Here is a 19,606-nt window from a genome sequence, read left to right as displayed (position 1 = left end):
CTCCACCCCAAGAACCGCAACACGCACGCGTCAGAAGGCTCCGCCCCACGGAGTCCGCCAGTCTCCACGGAGCATGCGCGGTGCCGCTCCCGGAAGCTGAGCGCAGCCTCGGGAACACCGAGTTTCAACGGCTCTCAGGCCCTGAATCAGAGCCGTCGGGTTCGGCGGACGTGCGGCGAGAACCCCGGGGGAAGGGAGGGGCCGCATTAAAGTGATGGTGCAGCGACTTCAGTATCCGAGCCGCCACTTCCCAGTTTCTTCTCCCGTTTCCACCGAGTCAGGAAGCCTGTGAGTTGATTGGCTGGTAAGTTTTGTAACTTTGTTTCCCTTTCTCCAAAGTTCGGAAGTTTGTCCAAGGAGCTGGAAATTAAACATTCCAGTTTTCATCAGAATAAGGGGCAGCTTCCTGAGATTTAACTGACACCAATAGAAGGGAAGTGAGTAGTCTTTTATTTTTAAGTATTGAGGTTTATTATTTATTTGAAGATACAGCACTGAAACAGGTCCTTCGGCCCACCGAGTCTGTGCCGACCATCAACCAGCCATTTATATTAATCCTACATTAATCCCATATTCCTGCCACATCCCCTCAATTCCCCTACCACCTACCTGCACTAGGGGCAATTTACAATCGCCAATTTACCTATCAACCTGCAAATCTTTGGCTGTGGGAGGAAACCGGAGCACCCAGCAGAAACCCACGCCGTCACAGGGAGAACTTGCAAACTCCGCACAGGCAGTACCCAGAATCGCTGGAGCTGTGAGGCTGTGGTGCTAACCACTGTGCCGCTAGTAGTAGCAAGTCTATTACCTATTAGCTGGAGGAATTGCAGGGCTGCTCCAACCTCTGCTGTGAACATCCTGTGCAATAGAAAATAGAACATAAAACATGGCAGGCTATAAATAAAGAGCGGGGCTCGACGCGCTTACTTATATAGTAGCGGAGCGGTGACTAGCGGTTCTGCAAGTTGGCTGATCAGGAGCAGCAACAGGCTGTAAATAAAGAGCGGGGCTCGACGCCCTTACTTATCTGGTAGCGGAGTGACGATTAGCGGACCTGTGAGGAAGCTGATCCAGAGCGGCGACAGGCTCCCTGTGTCTCTCGGCATGCGCTGAGACTCGAAAGAGGGAAAAAAAAGGACTTAGTGATATCACGGGAAATTTTCAAGATGACGGAAAGCGTCATAGAGGGGAGTTTTGGAGAAGTGGTTGCACCCAAAGTGCAGGCAGATAGATGGGTGACCGCTAGAAGGGGCAGGCAGTCAGTGCAGGAATCCCCTGTGGCTATCCCCCTCTCTAACAAGTATACCGTTTTGGATACTGTTGGGGTGGGGGGGGTGGCCTATCAGGGGAAAACAGCAGCAGCCAGAGCAGTGGCACCACTGTTGGCACTGTTGTTCAGCAGGGAGGGACAAAGCGCAGAAGAGCAATAGTTATAGGGGACTCTATAGACAGGGACACAGATAGGCACTTCTGTGGACGTGAAAGAGACTCCAGGAAGGTATGTTGCCTCCCTGGTGCCAGGGTCAAGGATGTCTCTGAACGGACAGAGGGCATTGTGAAGGGGGAGGGTGAACAGCCAGAGGTTGTGGTACACATCGGTACCAATGACATAGGCAGGAAGAGTGATGAGGTCCTACATGGGGAGTTTAGGGAGTTAGGTAGTAAGTTAAAAAACAGGACCTCTCTGGTTGTAATCTCTGGATTACTCCCTGTGCCACGTGCCAGTGAGGCTAGAAATCGGAAGATAGTGCAGCTAAACATGTGGCTGAGCAGCTGGTGTAGAAGGGAGGGTTTCAGATATCTGGACCATTGGGCTCTCTTCAGGGACAGATGGGACCTGTACAAGAAGGACGGGTTGCATCTAAACTGGAAGGGCACGAATATCCTGGCTGCAAGGTTTGCTAGTGTCATTCGGGAGGGTTTAAACTAGTGTGGCAGGGAGGTGGGAACCAGAGCAGTAGGACAGCTAGTGAAGTAAATGAGGAGGACATCGTAAATAAGGCCAGTGGGACTAAGAGGAAGAGCAGGCAGGGAGATGTTGCTGAGCACAGCGGGACTGGTGGGCTGAAGTGCATTTGTTTCAATGCGAGAAGTATAACAGGTAAGGCAGATGAACTTGGAGCTTGGATTAGTACTTGGAAATATGATGTTGCTATTACAGAGACTTGGTTGAGGGAAGGGCAGGATTGGCAGCTAAATGTTCCAGGCTTTAGAAGCTTCAGGTGGGATAGAGGGGGATGTAGAAGGGGTGGGGGAGTTGCATTACTGGTTAAGGAGAATATCACAGCTGTACTGCGGGAGGACACCTCAGAGGGATCATATAGCAAGGCAATATGGGTGGAGCTCAGGAATAGGAAGGGTGCAGTCACAATGTTGGGGGTTTACTGCAGGCCTCCCAACAGCCAGCGGGAGGTAGAGGAGCAGATATGTAGACAGATTTTGGAAAGATGTAAAGGTAACAGGGTTGTCGTGGTGGGTGATTTTAACTTCCCCAATATTGACTGGGACTCACTTAGTGCTCGGGGCTTGGATGGGGCCGAATTTTTGAGGAGCATCCAGGAGGGCTTCTTGAAACAGTATGTAGATAGTCCAACTAGGGATGGGGCCATTCTGGACCTGGCATTGGGGAATGAGCCCGGCCAGCTGGTCGAAGTTTCAGTGGGGGAGCATTTCGGGATCAGTGACCATAATTCCATAAGTTTTAAGGTACTTTTGGATAAGGATAAGAGTAGTCCTCGGGTGAAGGTGCTAAATTGGGGGAAGGCTAATTATAACAATATTAGGCAGGAACTGACGAATTTAGATTTGGGGGCGGCTGTTTGAGGGTAAATCAACATCTGACATGTGGGAGTCTTTCAAACGTCAGCTGATTAGAATCCAGGACCAGCATGTTCCTGTGAGGAAGAAAGACAAGTTTGGCAAGTTTCGGGAAGCTTGGATAACACAGAATATTGTGAGCCCTGTCAAAAAGAAAAAGGAAGCATTTGTAAGGGCTGGAAGGCTAGGAACAGATGAAGCACTTGAGGAATATAAAGATAGTAGAAAGGAACTTAAGCAAGGAGTTAGGAGGGCTAAAATGGGTCATGAAAAGTCATTGGCAAACAGGATTAAGGAAAATCCCAAGGCTTTTTATACATATCATACAAGAGGGTAACCAGGGAAAGGGTTGGCCCACTCAAGGACAGAGATGGGAATCGATGCATGGAGCCAGAGGAAATGGGTGAGGTGCCAAATGAGTACTTTGCATCAGTATTCACCAAGGAGAAGGACTTGGTGGATGATGAGCATCGGGAAGGGAGTGCAGATAGTCTCAGTCATCTCATTATCAAAAAGGAGGAGGTGTTGGGTCTCTTGCAAAGCATTAAGGTAGATAAGTCCCCAGGGCCTGGTGGGATCTACCCTAGAATACTGAGGGAGGCAAGGGAAGAAATTGTTGGGACCTTGACAGAAATCTTTGCATCCTCATTGGCTACAGGTGAGGTCCCAGAGGACTGGAGAATAGCCAATGTTGTTGCTTTGTTTAAGAAGGGTGGTAAGGATAATCCAGGAAATTATAGGCCGGTTAGCGTTACGTCAGTGGTCGGGAAGCTATTAGAGAGGATTCTTCGGGACAGGATTTACTCCCATTTGGAAACAAACAAATCTATTAGCGAGAGGCAGCATGGTTTTGTGAAGGGGAGATCGTGTCTTACTAATTTGATTGAGTTTTTTGAGGAAGTGACGAAGATGATTGATGAAGGAAGGGCAGTGGGTGTTATCGAAATGGACTTTAGTAAAGCCTTTGAGAAGGTCCCGCATGGCAGACGAGTGCAAAAGGTGAAGTTACACTGGATCAGAGGTGAACTGGCAAGATGGATACAGAACTGGCTCTGTCATAGAAGACAGAGGGTAGCAGTGGAAGAGTGCTTTTCTGAATGGAGGGCTGTGACTAGTGGTGTTCCGCAGGGATCAGTGCTGGGACCTTTGCTGTTTGGAGTATATATAAATGATTTGGAGGAAAATGTAGCTGGCCTGATTGGTAAGTTTGCGACGACACAAAGGTTGGTGAAGTTGCGGATAATGATGAGGATTATCAGAGGATACAGCAGGATATAGATCAGTTGGAGACTTGGGCGCAGAAATGGCAGATGGTGTTTAATCAGGACAAATGTGAGGTAATACATTTTGGAAGGTCTAATGCAGGTGGGAGGTATACAGTAAATGGCAGAACCCTTAGGAGTATTGACAGGCAGAGAGATATGGGTGTACAGGTCCACAGGTCACTGAAAGTGGCAACGCAGGTGGATAAGGCAGTCAAGTAGGCATGTGGCATGCTTGCCTTCATCGGTCGGGGCACAGAGTATAAAATTTGGCAAGTCATGCTGCAGCTGCACAGAACTTTAGTTTGGCTGCACTTAGAATATTGCGTGCAATTCTGGTCGCCACACTATTGAAGGACGTGGAGGCTTTGGAGAGGGTACAGAGGAGGTTTACCAGGATGTTGCCTGGTCTGGAGGGCATTAGCTATGAGGAGAGGTTGGAAAAACTCGGATTGTTTTCACTGGAACGATGGAGGTGGAGGGGCGACATGATAGAGGTTTACAAAGTTATGAGTGACATGGACAGAGTGGATAGTCAGAAGCATTTTCTCAGGGTGGAAGAGTCAGTTACTGGGGGACATAGGTTTTAAGGTGCGAGGGTCAAAGTTTAGAGGCGATGTGCGAGGCAAGTTCTTTACACTGAGGGTGGTGAGTGCCTGGAACTTGCTGCCAGGGGAGGTGGTGGAAGCAGGTACGATAGCGACGTCTAAGAGACATCTTGACAAATATATGAATAGGAAGGGAATAGAGCGATATGGACCCCGGAGGTGCAGAAGATGTTACTTTCGGCAGGCATCAAGATTGACGCAGGCTTGGAGGGCCGAATGGCCTGTTCCTGTGCTGAACTGTTCTTTGTTCTTTGTTTGTGATTGGTTGGGTAATTAACAACTGTTAGTCAATTTAATTAGCTTTAAAAAAATAAGGGGAAAGTTGTTTTTTGTTTAAAAAAAAACCTCGAGTGATAAAGTGAGTACTAAGAGTGTGTTTTTTTTAAATTAGAGTAATTTAGATTGTCGTGGGTCGTGTTTGGAGTAGAACAAGCCTCTCGTATAATTAATATTTTTTAAAGGAAGTAACTAATTAATCTAAAGGTAAGTCATGGCAGGAGAGCTCAGCCCCGTGATATGCTCCTCCTGCGCGATGTGGGAAATCAGAGATGCTTCCAGTGTCCCTGATGACCATGTGTGCAGGAAGTGGATCCAGCTGCAGCTACTGACTACCCGCATTATGGAGCTGGAGCTGCAGGTGGATTCACTGTGGAGCATTCGCGATGCTGAGGACATCGTGGAAAGCACGTTAAGAGAGGTGGTCACACTGCAGGTAATGGCTGCAGAGGCAGAAATGAGATGGGTGACCACCAGATGGAGTAGTAGGCACAGTCAGGTAGTGCAGGAGTCCCCTGTGGCCATCCCCCTCTCAAACAGATAGACCACTTTGGATACTGTTGGGGGGAATGACCTCCCAGGGGAAAGCAGCAACAGCCAAGTTAGTGTTAGCACACATGGCTCTGCTGCACAGCAGGGGAGGAAAAGGACTGGAAGAACTATACTGATAATGGATTCTATCGTAAGGGATACAGATAGGCATTTCTGTGGCCACAAACGTGACTTCAGGATGGTATGTTGCCTCCCTGGTGCTAGGGTCAAGTTAGTCACGGAATGGCTGCAGGACATTCTGAAGGGGGGGGCGAATATTCAGAGGTCGTGGAACACATTGGTACCAACGACGGAGGTAAAAAGAGGATGAAGACCTGAAACAAGAATTTAGGGAGCTAGGTAGCAGATTAAAAAGCAGGACCTCAATGGTTGTAATCTCTGGATTACTCCAGTGCCACATGCTAGTGAGTATAGGAATAGGAGGATAGAGCAGATGAATGCGTGGCTGAAGAGATGGTGCAGGAGGGAGGGCTTTAGCTTCCTGGATCACTGGGTCTGTTTCTGGCAAAGGTGGGACCTGTACAAGTTGGACGAACATCCTTGCTGGGAGGTTTACGAGTGCTGTTGGGGGCAGTTTAAACACATTTGGCAGAGGAATGGGATACAGAGTTGAGGTACAAGAGTGGGTGATGCCCAGTCAAATATAGCAGAGAAACTGAGTCAGTCTGTTAGGCAGAGCAAATATAGACCTGTTAAGGCACAAGTGACAAATGCAAGGCTGGATTGCATTTATTTTAATGCAAGACAGATGAATTGAGGGCATTGATTCGCACATGGGATTATGATATTGTTGCTATCACAGAGACATGGTTGAGGGAAGGGCAGGACTGGCAACTCAATATTCCGGGGTATAGAATCTTCAGGTATGACAGGAGAAGGGATAAAAGAGGCGGTCGCATTGCACTGTTGATCAAGGAGTCAATTACTGCAGTAAGGAGGGATGATATCTGAGAAGGTTCTTCAAATGAGGCCAGATGAGTCAAACCTGAAAACAAAAAGGGGGCAATCACTTGGCTGGGAGTGTACTGCAGGCCTCCAAACAGTCAGGGAGAGATAGAGGAGCAGATATGTAGGCAAATCTCAGAGAGGTGTAAAAATAATGGAGTAATAATCGGGGATTTCAACTTACCTGATATCAACTGGGATGGTCTGAGTGTAAAAGACTTAAAGGGGGCGGAGTTCTTAAAATATATACAGGAGTCTTTTTTGAGCCAGTACCGAGAAAGTGCAACAAGAAAAGGCGCAGTACTGGACCTAATCCTCGGGAATGATGCTGGACAAGTGGTAGAAGTGTCAGTGGGGGAGCATTTCGGGGATAGTGACCATAATTCTGTAAGAAAAAGACAAAGGCGGGCTGGAAATAAAAGTACTGAATTGGGGGAAGGCCGAGTTCAATATGATAAAACAGGATCTGGCCAAAGTGAACTGGGAGCAGCTACTTGTAGGAAAGTCTGCATCAGACCAGTGCGAGTCATTCAAAGAGGAAATAGTGAGGGTTCAGAGGCAACATGTACCCGTAAAGGTGAAGGGTAGGACCAACAAGTCCAGGGAACCCTGGATGTCAAGGGATATAGAGGATTGGATCAGAAAAAAAAAAGGAGGCTTATGCCAGATTCAATGTGCTGAAAACAGCAGAGGACCTGGACGAGTATAGAAAGTGTAGTGGCGGGGGGTGGGGGGAGGGGGGTACAAAAAAAAGTAATTTCGGAGAGCAAAGAGGGGACATGAAAAAACACTGGCAGGCAAGATCAAGGAAAATGCTAAGGCATTTTCTAAGTATATTAAGGGCAAGAGGATAACCAGTGAAAGAGTGGGGCCCATTAGGGACCAAAGTGCCAATCTGTGTGTGGAGCCGGAGGACATAGGTGAGGTTTTAAATGATTACTTTGCATCTGTGTTCACTATGGAGAAGGATGATGTAGGAGGAGAGATCAGGGAGGGGGATTGTGATACACTTGAACATATTAGCATTGAAAGTGAGGAAGTATTAGCTGTTTTAGCCGGCTTAAAAGTGGATAAATCCCCACTCCCAGATGAGATGTATCCCAGGCTGTTATGTGAGGCAAGGGAGGAGATAGCAAGGGCTCTGACATAAATTTTCAGATCCTCTCTGGTCACAGGAGAGGTACCAGAGGACTGGAGGACTACGAATGTGGTGCCATTATCAAGAAGAGTAGCAGGGATAAACCAGGTACTTTCAGGCCAATGAGTCTAACATCAGTGGTTGGGAAAACATTGGAAAAAATTCTGAGGGACAGGATTAATCTCCACTTGGAGAGGCAGGGATTAGTCAGGGATAGTCAGCATGGCTTTGTTTGGGGGGAGATCGTGTCTAACTAACTTGATTGAATTTTTCAAGGCAGTGACTAGGTGTGTAGATGAGGGTAAAGCAGTTGATGTAGTCTGCATGGACTTCAGTAAGCTTTTGATAAGGTCCCACATGGGAGAGTGGTTAAGAAGGTCAGAGCCCATGGGATCCAGGGCAATTTGGCAAATTGGATCCAAAATTGGCTTAGTGGCAGGAGGCAGAGGGTGATGGTCGAGGGTTGTTTTTGCGAGTGGAAACCCGAGACCAGTGGTGTACAGCAGGGATCGGTACTGGGACCCTTACTGTTTGTAGTGTACATTAATGATTCAGATGTGAATATAGGAGGCATGAGAAGTAAATTCACAGTTCACATGAAAATTGGTGGTGTCGTAAATAGTGAGGAGGAAAGCCTTCGATTACAGGACGATATCGATGGGCTGGTAAGATGGGCAGAGTAGTGGCAAATGGAATTTAATCCTGAGAAGTGTGAGGTGATGCATTTTGGGAGGACTAACAAGGCAAGGGAATATACAATGGATGGGAGGACCCCAGGAAGTACAGAGGGTCAGAGGGACCTTGGTGTACTTGTCCATAGATCACTGAAGGCAGCAGCACAGGTAGATAAGGTGGTTAGGAAGGCATATGGGATACTTGCCTTTATCAGCTGAGGCATAGAATATAAGAGCAGGGAGGTTATGGTGGAACTGTATAAAATGCTAGTTCGGCCACAGCTGGAGTACTGTGTACAGTTCTAGGCACCACACTATAGGAAGGATGTGATTGCACTGGAGAGGGTGCAGAGAAGTATCACAAGGATGTTGCCTGGGCTGGAGCATTTCAGGGATGAAGAGAGACTGAAAAGGCTGGGGTTGTTTTCATTAGAGCAGAGAAGGCTGAAGGGGGATATGATTGAGGTATTCAAATTTATGAGGGGCATTGATAGGTTAGATAGGAAGAAACTTTTTCCCTTCGTGGAGGTGTCAATAACCAGGAGACATTGATTTAAGGTAAGGGGCAGGAGGTTTCGAGAGGATTTGTGGAAAAAAAATTTCACCCAGAGGGTGGTTGGAATCTGAAGAGCACTGCCTGAAGAGGTGGTAGAGGCAGGAACCCTCACAACATTTAACAAGTATTTAGATGAGCACTTGAAACACCATAGCAGACAAGACTATGGGCCAAGTGCTGGAAAATGGGATTAGAAACTTAGGTGCTTGATGGCCAGCACGGACACGATGGGCCGAAGGGCCTGTTTCTGTGCTGTATAACTCTCTGACTCTATTTCCAGCAGAGGAGGAGGCCATTCCACCCATTGTATCTGTTCATCCCACTTTCCAGTTGTTCCGACCTCACAGATTGTCAATATGAAAAATATGAGATATGAATCCCCAGACCACACTAATAAATTACACAAGATTTCACATTTTCAGTCTTTTGTTCTAATAACTAAACTAAAAGAAATCCCCAATTAACTAAATAGCACTTTGATTGTAAATTGTGGTGTCAGCTATTTCCAAAGATATTTTCTTGACTTATTCAACACTTGAATATCTCACACCACACTGAAACATTACACAGTCCTTTTTGATGACAAAAGCCTGACCGGTTAAAAGTTTCAAATTCCTGCCAATGGTGGGGCTGCTCCGACCTCTGGAGTGCACATCCTGTGTAATGTGCCAACTCCAGATAACCTTTTGTGTAGGAAGTATCATTGGGGGAGGTGGTGACATCTGGGTAATGTCACTGGAACATGGGTTCGAATCCCACCACGGCAGATGGTGACATTTAAATTCAATTAATAAATCTGCAATTAAAAAGCCATCTGGTTCATGAGATGGGAAATCTGCTGTCCTAACCTGATCTGGCCTACATGTGACTCCAGATCCACAGCAATGTGGCTGACTGTGAAATGCCCTCTGAAATGGCCGAGCGAGCCTCTCAGTTGTCAAGGGCAGTTTGGGATGGACAATAAATACTGGCCGAGCCAGCAACACCCACATCACATGGATGAAGATAAAACAAGTTGCAGCAGCTCGAGCTCCGGTTTTCGGAGCATGAACTGCAGCTGGTGTCACTGCGGTGCATCCATGAGGTGAGAGATTTGTGGACAGCACGTTTATAGATATGGTCACCCTGCAGCTGAAGAGTATGCAGGGAGAGAGGCAATGGGTGGCCAACTGACAGTCAAGAAGAAACAGGCAGGGAATGCAGGAGAACCCTGAGTGCATCTCACTCTCCAACCAGTATTCAGTTCTGAATACTGATGAAAGTGATGGTTCATCTAAGGAGTGCAGCCACAGTCAAGGCCATGGCAGCACAGTTGGATCAGCTTCACAGAGGGTCACAAAGCTGACTGAATGAGCAATAGTGATAGGAGATTTGATAGGGGAATACACAGGCGTTTCTGCAGTCGCAGACGTGAATCCAGGCTGGTGTGTGGCCTCCCTCGGGACAATGTACAGCAGGGTGCATGTACAGTCATCCTGGACCAGGAAGCAGGAGGAGAGAATGTTGTGAATTTCTATCCTGGACTGACAGTGATGGTTTTTGTAAACTCCTTTTACAGGGGCTTAGAAGCAGGGGATATGCAGATGGGGAATCTCGAGCCAAACATCAGATCAAGATCTGACAGAGTCACTCGATACATCAGGACCTGAATATCATCGGCCTTTGAATGTGGAAGGAGAAAGGTTTGTCTGTTCTGTCTGTGGGAAAAGATTTCAGGTATCAGTGAGAGTGGAAAAGCACTGAGATACACAAAGCCCTGGTTCGACCACACCTGGAGTATTGTGTTCAGTTCTGGGCACCACACCTTCGGGAGGATATAATGGCCTTGGAGGGAGTGCAGTGTAGATTTACCTGAATGATACCTGGACTCCAAGGGTTAAATTACGAGGAGAGATTACACAAATGAATCATGGAGTCATTACAGCACAGAAGGAGGACATTGATCTTTTTGATTCCATCCCAGCTCTTTGTAGAACAATCCAGTCAGTCCCATTCCCCCACTCTATCCCCGTAGTCCTGCAGGTTCATTTCCCTCAAGTGTCCATCTAATTTCCTTTTGTAATCATTGATCGTCTCCACTTCCACCACCCTCGTAGGCAGTGAGTTCCAGGTCATTACCACTCACTGTGTAAAAAAAACTGCTTCCTCACATCCCTCCTGTATCTCAGAACCAGAATCTGTGTCCACTAATCCTTGTATCATCAGCTAATGGGAACAGCTTTTCTTGGTCTGTCTTATCTAAACCTGTCCCTGGAATTCAGAAGGTTAAGGGGTGATTTGATCAAAATTTTCAAGATATTAATTGAAACTGACAGGGTAGATAGAGAGAAACTCTTCTCCATCACCTGCAGTACTCGGCAGCTTCGTCTAAAACTTAGAGCCATAACTTTCATTAATCCACCCCTGGGCCCAGTGAACCTGCGCATTAATCCACCCAGGCTGAATGTACACAGAATTACAGCCCAGAAACAGGCCATTCAGCCCCTCTAGTCTGTGCTGCTGTTTATAATCCACATGAGCCTCCTCCCAATCTGATTACCTTGTCCCACTCTGTCCCCATATCCTTCTATTCCCTTCTCCCTCATAAATGTATTGAGCCTCCCCTTAAACACATCACTGTTATCACCTTCAACCACTCCACATGGCAGTGAGTTCCACATTCTCACCACTCTCTGAGTAGAGAAATTCCTCCTCAGTTCTCTATTTGACCTGTTAATGTCTGTATTATATTGCTGCCCCCTTGTTCTGACTGACTGATAATTTTAAAGACCTCTATCAGATCTCCTCCTAGTCTTCTCTTTTCCAGAGAAAGGATCCCCAGCCTGCTCAATCTTGCTGGATAGTAACATCCTCTCTGGTGACATCTTTGTAAATCTATTCTGCACTTTCTTCAGTCTTCAATATCCTTTTTTAATCTGGAGACCAGAACTGCTCACAGTCCTTCTAAGTGAGGTTCTCTATAAAGTTAACATTCCCTCCCTGCTGTTACATTGTATTCCTCTGGAAAAGAACATCAGCTCTTTCTTTGCTCTCTTATTGACTTGTGTTGCTCCTTTTAGTGATTTATGTGACTCTGTTCCCAGATCTCTTTGCTCCTCTGCTCCATTTAAGTTCTTACATTCTAACCAATAACTGGCCTCCTTATTCCTCCTCCCAAAATGAACCAGTTCACATTTCACTATGTTGAATTTCATTTCCCATTTATCTGTCCAGTCTGCCAGCCTGTTTCTGTCTTCCTGGATTTTAATGCACTCCTCCTCATTATTAGTTCTATCATCCAGTTTGGTGTCAACTACAAGTTATGAAAACATCCCTCTAATTCCTGAGTCCAAATGTGGGTGAAGAACAGAATTCCCAGTGTACTTCACACTATAGTTGATGTCCCGGGCACTCGGGTTTCTGTATAATTTATTTAATAATTTTGTCCATTGTCTCTCTGGCCCTAATCTCAATGGGATGACACAAAATCATCCATTCAATATTTGGAGCTTTCAGTGGAGGATTCATTACCCAGGACTCCCGTGATAAGGGTCAGTCCCTTATCAATGACCACAGGGGCTGAGTGCATTGACGTGGGATCGAACTGTGCACTGAGCATGTCCAGCGTAGGTAATGGAGATGGACTGAGATGGACCAGGTGGATCGGGAGGCGAGAGGAGATTGTGGGTACAGGGGAGGAATTGGAGCCATGGGTGGGCTGGGAGGCTTCATATACACCTGGGGTAGGCCAAGAGGCCCCGTGTTTACCTCGTGGTGACAGGTCCGGGGGAGAGGGGTCACTGGCCGCCATCTTGGACAGGGCGGGATCAGGGTGCAAGCACAGCCATCTTGGTGAGGGCACAGTGAGCGAACAGGACCTCACAAACTCTGTTTCCTACTGGGTCCGAGTGCCCAGGAGATGGGGCATCCTGGACAATAGGGTTTTAAGCAGCTTCACCCACTCTCAGGCTGCATGTGATGTTTGCAGCCTTTAAGAGTCCATGGGCCATGTATATATTCAGTGTAAGAGGTTACAGCCCCTGTATCGTTACCTGAAGGGGCTGCTCCTCAAATTAGAATCCTGGAAATTTACAGTACGGAAGGAGGCCATTCGTCCCATCGTGTCCTCGTTGGCTGACAAGGAGCCATCCAGCCTAATCCCACTTTCCAGCTCTTGGTCCATAGTGTTATGATCCTCTATTTTTTTTTCCAAGAAGAATGCAGTGTGCCTTTAAGGCTGGAAAAGGAGCAGTACTGCTTTCAGGCAACAAGCTCCAGAGACTGAGTCAAAGAATGTATTCTTGTTGCCCTGGGATACAGCCACTCAGACTGAAGATCGAGAGATACATTGTTTCCAATTGACATTTGAAATTAGTTGAAAAACTGGCTTTTGAGACACCGTTAACAGAGACAGACACAGATTATCATCCAGCATATACTGAAGGAAAAAAGAGCTCTCTCTTGGTTTATTTAAACCCGAATTCTGATATCAAGCCAGATTACTTTCTTAAAAGAAAATAACCAATTCCTTTCACGACTCAACTGAAATTGTTGAAATTTATCGCTGGAAAAGAGCAGCATCAATTCAACTGCTGAACTAGACTGGACTGTTCTACTGTTGAAGAACCTTTTATTTTCTCCCCCCCACCACCCCCCCCCCCCCCCCACAGTTCAGATGGCTGTGAAGACTTCCAAGCAACCTTGGACTATTCCACATAGGAAGGTTTCACTTCAGCAGGAGCAGAAATATGCAAAGACACTATTTTTTCTGTTTTAAATGTTTATATGTTAGTAGTGTTTAAGAATTTAGTTTTTCTAATTAAACAGTTAATTTGTTGATCTAAAGACACCTGGTTTGGTTAGCCTTATTCGGGGGTTAATAGATGGTACAATTTGGCTGGATCTTTCTTTAATTTGGAATGTTTAAAATGTCAGGCGATCTGTGAGGGACGGGACTGAAACAACAGTGTGTTTCTCCCACCACTATCAAAACTGTATATTTTGATTGTGGGGCTTTGACTTGAGCAGTCGGTCGGAACAATACCCTTGTAGGTTAGGGCACTTCACGTGCCTATCCAAGTACTTTTTAATTGTTTTGAAGCTTTCTGCCTCTGCCACCCTCCCAGGCAGTGAGTTGCAGATCCCCACCGCCATCTGGCTGAAAACATTTCCCCTCAAATCCCTTTTAAATTTCCTACATCTTACCCAAAAACTGTGCCCCTGGTTATGGACCCCTCAGCCAAGGGGAATAGGTCCTTCCTATCCACTCTATCTCGACCCCTCATCATTTTCTGCACTTCAATTCGGTCTCCTTTCAGCCTCCTCTATTCCAAAGAAAACAACCCTCACCTATCCAATATTTCCTCAGAACTAAAATTCTCCAATCCAGACAACATCCTTGTAAATCTCCTCTGTACCGTCTCTAATACAACCACATCTTTCCTGCAGTGCGGTGACCAGAACTGTACACAGTCCTCCAGCTGTGTCCTAACCAGTGTTTTATACATTTTCAGCATAACCTCCATGCTCTTATATTCTCTGCCTTGGCTAATAAAGTCAAGTATCTCTTACGCCTTATCTACCTGCCCAGCCATATTCAAGGTTCTGTGAACGTGCACTCCAAGGTCCCTCTGTTCCTTTATACTTCTCAATATCCTACCATTTATTGTGTATTCCCTTGCCTTGTTAGCTGTCTCCAAATGCATTACCTCACACTTCTCCGGGTTGAATTCCATTTGTCACTATTCTGTCCACCTGACCAGTCCATTGATATCTTCCTGCAGTTTACAGCTTTCTTCTTCATTATCAACCACATGGTCAATTTTTGTATCATCTGCAAACTGTTTAATCAAACCCCTACATTCAAGTCCAAACCATTGATATATAGAACAAAAAGCAAAGGACCGAGTACTGATCCCTGTAGAACCGCACTGAAAACAGCCTTCCAGTCACACAAACACTCATCAACCATTACTCTTTGCTTCCTGCCTCTGAGTCAATTTTGACTCTAACTTGCTGTTTTGCTTTTATTTTCATGACCAGTCTGCCTTGTGGGACCTTATCAATGGCCTTGGTTACAGTTTAACCCCATTCTCCTAATCTCTGGCCACTCGGTGTGGAGGTGGGGTGGGAAGGTTGGAGGATCTTTTCCGGGACCTGCTCTTGGGCCTGGCTAAAACACCACCCACACCCACAGCCCTTTCGATCACCTTCCCTTCCAAAACCCCCCAGTTCCCCCAATGCCCTCCTCTCCCTCACCTCATCCACCCCAAACCCACCCAGGTTTGTATCTATCTTGTATATTTAAACATTCAGTTCTCACCTTCTCCATCTCTCTCTCCCTCTCGCTCAGGCTGAGAAACAATGTGTAGGTCCAGGATGTACAGGGACCATGTTGGGAGTGGGGGTGTCACTTTAGCTGCTGCCCTGTCTTCCGTGGTCCTGTCCGTGCCGGGGTGGCCTTCTGCAACCGGTGGACACCTCAGGATACAGAGTGTCTCGTGGACACTGGGAGCAATGTTCTGGTTTAGTTGGGAAGGTTCCCTTTGCTTCTGTTACAATTTGTTGCTTAATTTGGCTTCTTTTAGTTTGAATGGATCACATGTTTGGGGGAAACAAGAGAGGAAAGAATGTTCCATAGAAACTAGAACTGTCTGTTCTGAATTTCTATCCTGGACTGACAATGCTGACTTTTGTAAACTCATTTTGCAGGGTATTAGAAGGGGAGGATTTACTGACGGGAAATTCAAACCAAACATCACATCAAGATCTGACAGTCACTCGATTCATCAGGACCTGAATATCATCGGCCTTTGAATGTGGAAGGAGAAATGTTTGTTTGTTCTGCCTGGGAAAAGATTTCAAACATCAGTGTGACTGAAGAAGCACCGAGACACACACACCCGAGTGAGGGTGTTCCAGTGACTGACTGTGGAAAGAGTTTTAACCAGTTACACAGCCTGAGAAAACATCACCATTCACAGTGGGGAGAAACTGTACACGTGTTCTGTGTGTGGACAAGGCTTCAACTGATCATCCAACCTGGAGAGACACAAGGACACCCTCACCACGGAGAAACCATGGAAATGTGGGGACTGTGGGGAAGGGATTTGGTTCTCCATCAAAGCTGGATATTCATTAACGCAGTCACACTGGGGAGAGGCCGTTCACCTGCTCCGTGTGTGGGAAGGGATTCACTCAGTTATCACACCTGCTGACACAGCAGAGAGTTCACAAAGATAGGTTGGAGAAGTTGGGGTTGTTCTCCTTGGAGCAAAGGAGATTGAGGGAAAATTTCATCGAAATGTACAAGATTCTGACAGACTTTGATAAATTAGACAAAGAAAAACGTTTCCCATGAACTAATGGTACAAGAACTAGGGAACACAGATTGAAGGTTTTGAGGAAGAGTTGAAGCAGGAATGTGAGGAAGAACTTCTTATGCAGCAAGTGGTTCTGACCTGGAACTCGCTGCCAATGTGTGTGGTGGAAGTGGAAATAATCAATGATTTTCAAAGGAAACTGGATGGTCACTTTAAGGAAATAAACTTGCAGGGCTATGGGCTGATGTGGGGCAGTGGGACTGAGTGGATTGCTCCCTGGAGAGCTGACATGGAATTGATGGGCCAAATGGCCTTGTTCTGTGCAGTAAATGATGCTGTGTCTATGTGACTGTGTTTTGAGACAGGATATTCCAGCTCTCCACCCTGGATTCTCAGTATGAACAGGATTCGGAGTGGGGAGGACCCACTATTGATGGTTTACTAGAAATGTTAAAGGTCATATCAAAATTAAAGGAAAAGCATATAATTGCACAAAGATGGGTGGCAGATCAGAATGTTGGACAGAATGTAGAAAAACAGCAAAGAATGACTAAAAGATTGATAAGGAGTGCAGATTGTAAACAGAGTATGGAGGTATGTGTTTGCTGAGTGGTGAGTTCAGTGAAGGGGAGAGGAGGTGCTCCTTTTTTCTACTTTTTCTGTCCTCCAGTATTTGGTTCTTGTTTCTGTGCAGTGGAAGAAGCTGGTTGGTTGAGTAACTGGTCAGATATTCTCCTTCTAAATAGTCGGTTAAGTTAAGGTCTGGCACGGCAGCTTGGCTGAGTACAAAGCACAGCTTGTGACATGTGGGATGTCGTGGATGCACCATGTGTCCTGGAGAAACACATCTGCAGGAAGTGTCACCGGCTGCACAAGCTTGAGCTCTAGGGTTTGGATCTCGAGCAGTGGCTGGAGTCACTGTGGTGCATCCACAATGCAGAGAACTACATGGATAGCAGGTTTAGGGAGGTGATCACACCACAGGTTAGGAGCATGCAGGAGGATCAGGAATGGGTAACCGACAGACAGTCTAAGAGAACCAGGCAGGTAGTGCAGGAGTCCCCTGATATGATCTCACTTGCTAATCAGCTTTCCTTTTCGATACTGGTGAGGGTGATGGTTCCTCAGAGGAGTGCAGACACAGCCACGTTTGTCAGGTGGCTCAGCTGCACAGGAGGGGAGGAGGAAGAGTGGGACAGCAGTCGTGATGGGGCATTCATTAGTCAGGGGAACACAGAAGTCTTTCTGCAGCTGTCGATCGAACTCCAGGATGGTGTGTTGCCTCCCTGGTGCCAGGACCAAGGATGTCACTGAACGGCTACAGGACATTTATCTGGGGGAAGGTGAACAGCCAGAGGTCGTGGTCCACGTTGGCACCGTTAACATAGATGGAAAGGGTAAATGAGGTCCTGACAACAAATTTTAGGAAACGAGGAAGGAGATTAAAAAAGCAGGGCCTCAAAAGCAGTTATCTCAGGATTACTCCCACTCCCATGTGCAAGTGAGCAGAGGAATAGGAGAATTGACTGATTAAACAGGTGATTGGAGAACTGGTGTGGGAGGGAGGGCATCAGATTTCTGAGGCACTGGGACAGGTGGGACCCATACAAGATGGACGGGTTGCATCGAAGCAGCATTGGGACTAATATCCTCACAGGGAAATTACTAGTGCTGTTGGGAAGGGTTTAAACTAGATTGGTAAGGGGATGGAAACCTGAGAGGGAGTTCCGATTGGAGGGAAGCAAAACTGGTAACTTGTCAGGGGTATGGGAACCAGGGAAAAATATCAGACCGGAACACCAAGGTGCACAGAATACTGGGAGAGATAGTTAGCACTGGAGTAGGGAATAGCAAGTTATAAGGTGGGGTCAGAGTCAGGGATAAAGTAATAAAGTCTAAATCAGGGTGTATGTGCATGTATGTGAATGCACAGAGTGTGGTTAATAAGATTGGTGAGGTACACGTGCAGATTGCCATGTGCAAATATGATTTTGTGGCTAGAACAGAGACCTGGCTCAAAGAAGGGCAGGACTGGGTGTTAAATATTCCTGGATACAAGGTGTTCAGGAAAGAAAGGAAAGGGAAAGGGGCGGTGGAGTATTGATAAATGAGAACATTGCAGTGTTGGAGAAAAAGGATGTCCCATTGGTGTCGATAAAAGAATCAATTTGGCTGGAACGAAGGAACAAAAAAGGTGCATTTGCATTGCTCAGTGTTGTCTATAGGCCACCAGCTAGTGGGAAGAACGTGGAGGAGAAAAAATGCAATGGAATTCCAGAGAGGTGCAAAAATTATCGGGTAGTTCGAATGGGGGACTTTAATTATTCAAACATATAGTGGGATAGTAGTAGTGTGAAGGGCAGTGAGGGGCAAGTGTTCCGAGAGTTGTTCAGGAAAGTTTTCCACAACAGTATGTTGCTAGTCCATTGAGAAAGGAGGCACTCCTGGACCTGGTTCTTGAGAATGAGGTGGGCCAAGTCAATCAATTATCAGGAGGGGAGCATGTCGGGGAGATTGATCATTGTATCATAAGATTTAGGCTGACCAGACAGAAGGATAAAGAACAATCCAGAGTAATAGTAATTAACTGGGGAAAGACAACTTCAATGGGGTAAGAATGGAGCTGGCTGAATAAATGAGATTCAAAAGTTGCCAGGAAACCTGATAGCTGAACAATGGGTAACCTTCAAAAAAGAGATAGTTCGGGCACAGTTAACATATGTTCTCTTGAAGTGGAAAGGTAGGGCAAATAAATCCAGAGCTCCCTGGATCATAAAAGAGGTAGAGATTACGATAAAGAAAAAGGGTGCTGTTTTCCTTGAAGAGAAGGCTGAGAGGTGATTTGATCGAGGTATTCAAAATCACGAGAGGTCTGGACAGAGAATCATACCTTAGAGACAATGTCCCAGATACTGCCATCACCATCCCTAGGTGTCCCACCAGCAGGACAGACCCAGCAGAGGTGACGGCACAGTGTTATACAGTCAGGAGGGAGTTGCCCGAGACGTCCTCAACATGGGCTCCGGACCCCATGATGTCTCATGGCATCAGGTCAAACAGAGTAGATGGAGAGAAACTTCCTACTGGTGAAAGGATGGAGGACGAGAGGGAACAGATTTAAAGTAATTGGGAAGAGAAACAAAAATAACATGAGGAAAAACTTTTCCAGCCAGCGAGTGGTTAATGTGTGGAATGCACTGTCTGAGAGTGTGGTGGAGGCAGGTTTAATTGAAACATTTCAAAGGGAATGAGACAGTTTTATGAAAAGGAACTAATGGAGCTGCGGGCTGACAGGTCCCGGATGCTGATGGATTCATCCTCGGGCTTTCAAAGAGAAGCAAACGAGGGAGGAACTGCGCAGAATCTGCCCTCCTGTCCCGCCCCCTCTTCCTATTGGCCCGGAGCTGCAGTCAATCAACAGGACATTGTGAGCGTGCAGGTCAGAGGTTAAGCGCCGGGTGCGCAGGCGTATTG

The 19,606-nt window shown here is 46.5% G+C and overlaps 1 long non-coding RNA gene across 1 annotated transcript in view; it reads left to right on the top strand.

The window, feature by feature from the left end:
• The window catches only part of LOC137362243 (uncharacterized), a 199,592-nt gene extending 182,637 nt beyond the window's left edge, over window positions 1-16,955 (top strand). Inside the window, exon 4 of the long non-coding RNA XR_010972452.1 lies at window positions 15,522-16,955. This is a non-coding gene — a long non-coding RNA (uncharacterized lncRNA). The remainder of the gene's footprint in view (window positions 1-15,521) is intronic.
• Window positions 16,956-19,606: the final 2,651 nt, after the last annotated feature.

Source organism: Heterodontus francisci, unplaced genomic scaffold (assembly GCF_036365525.1).
Source record: "Heterodontus francisci isolate sHetFra1 unplaced genomic scaffold, sHetFra1.hap1 HAP1_SCAFFOLD_526, whole genome shotgun sequence".
NCBI classification, from domain to species: Eukaryota; Metazoa; Chordata; class Chondrichthyes; order Heterodontiformes; family Heterodontidae; genus Heterodontus; species Heterodontus francisci.
This window is presented reverse-complemented; position numbering and strand designations above follow the sequence as displayed.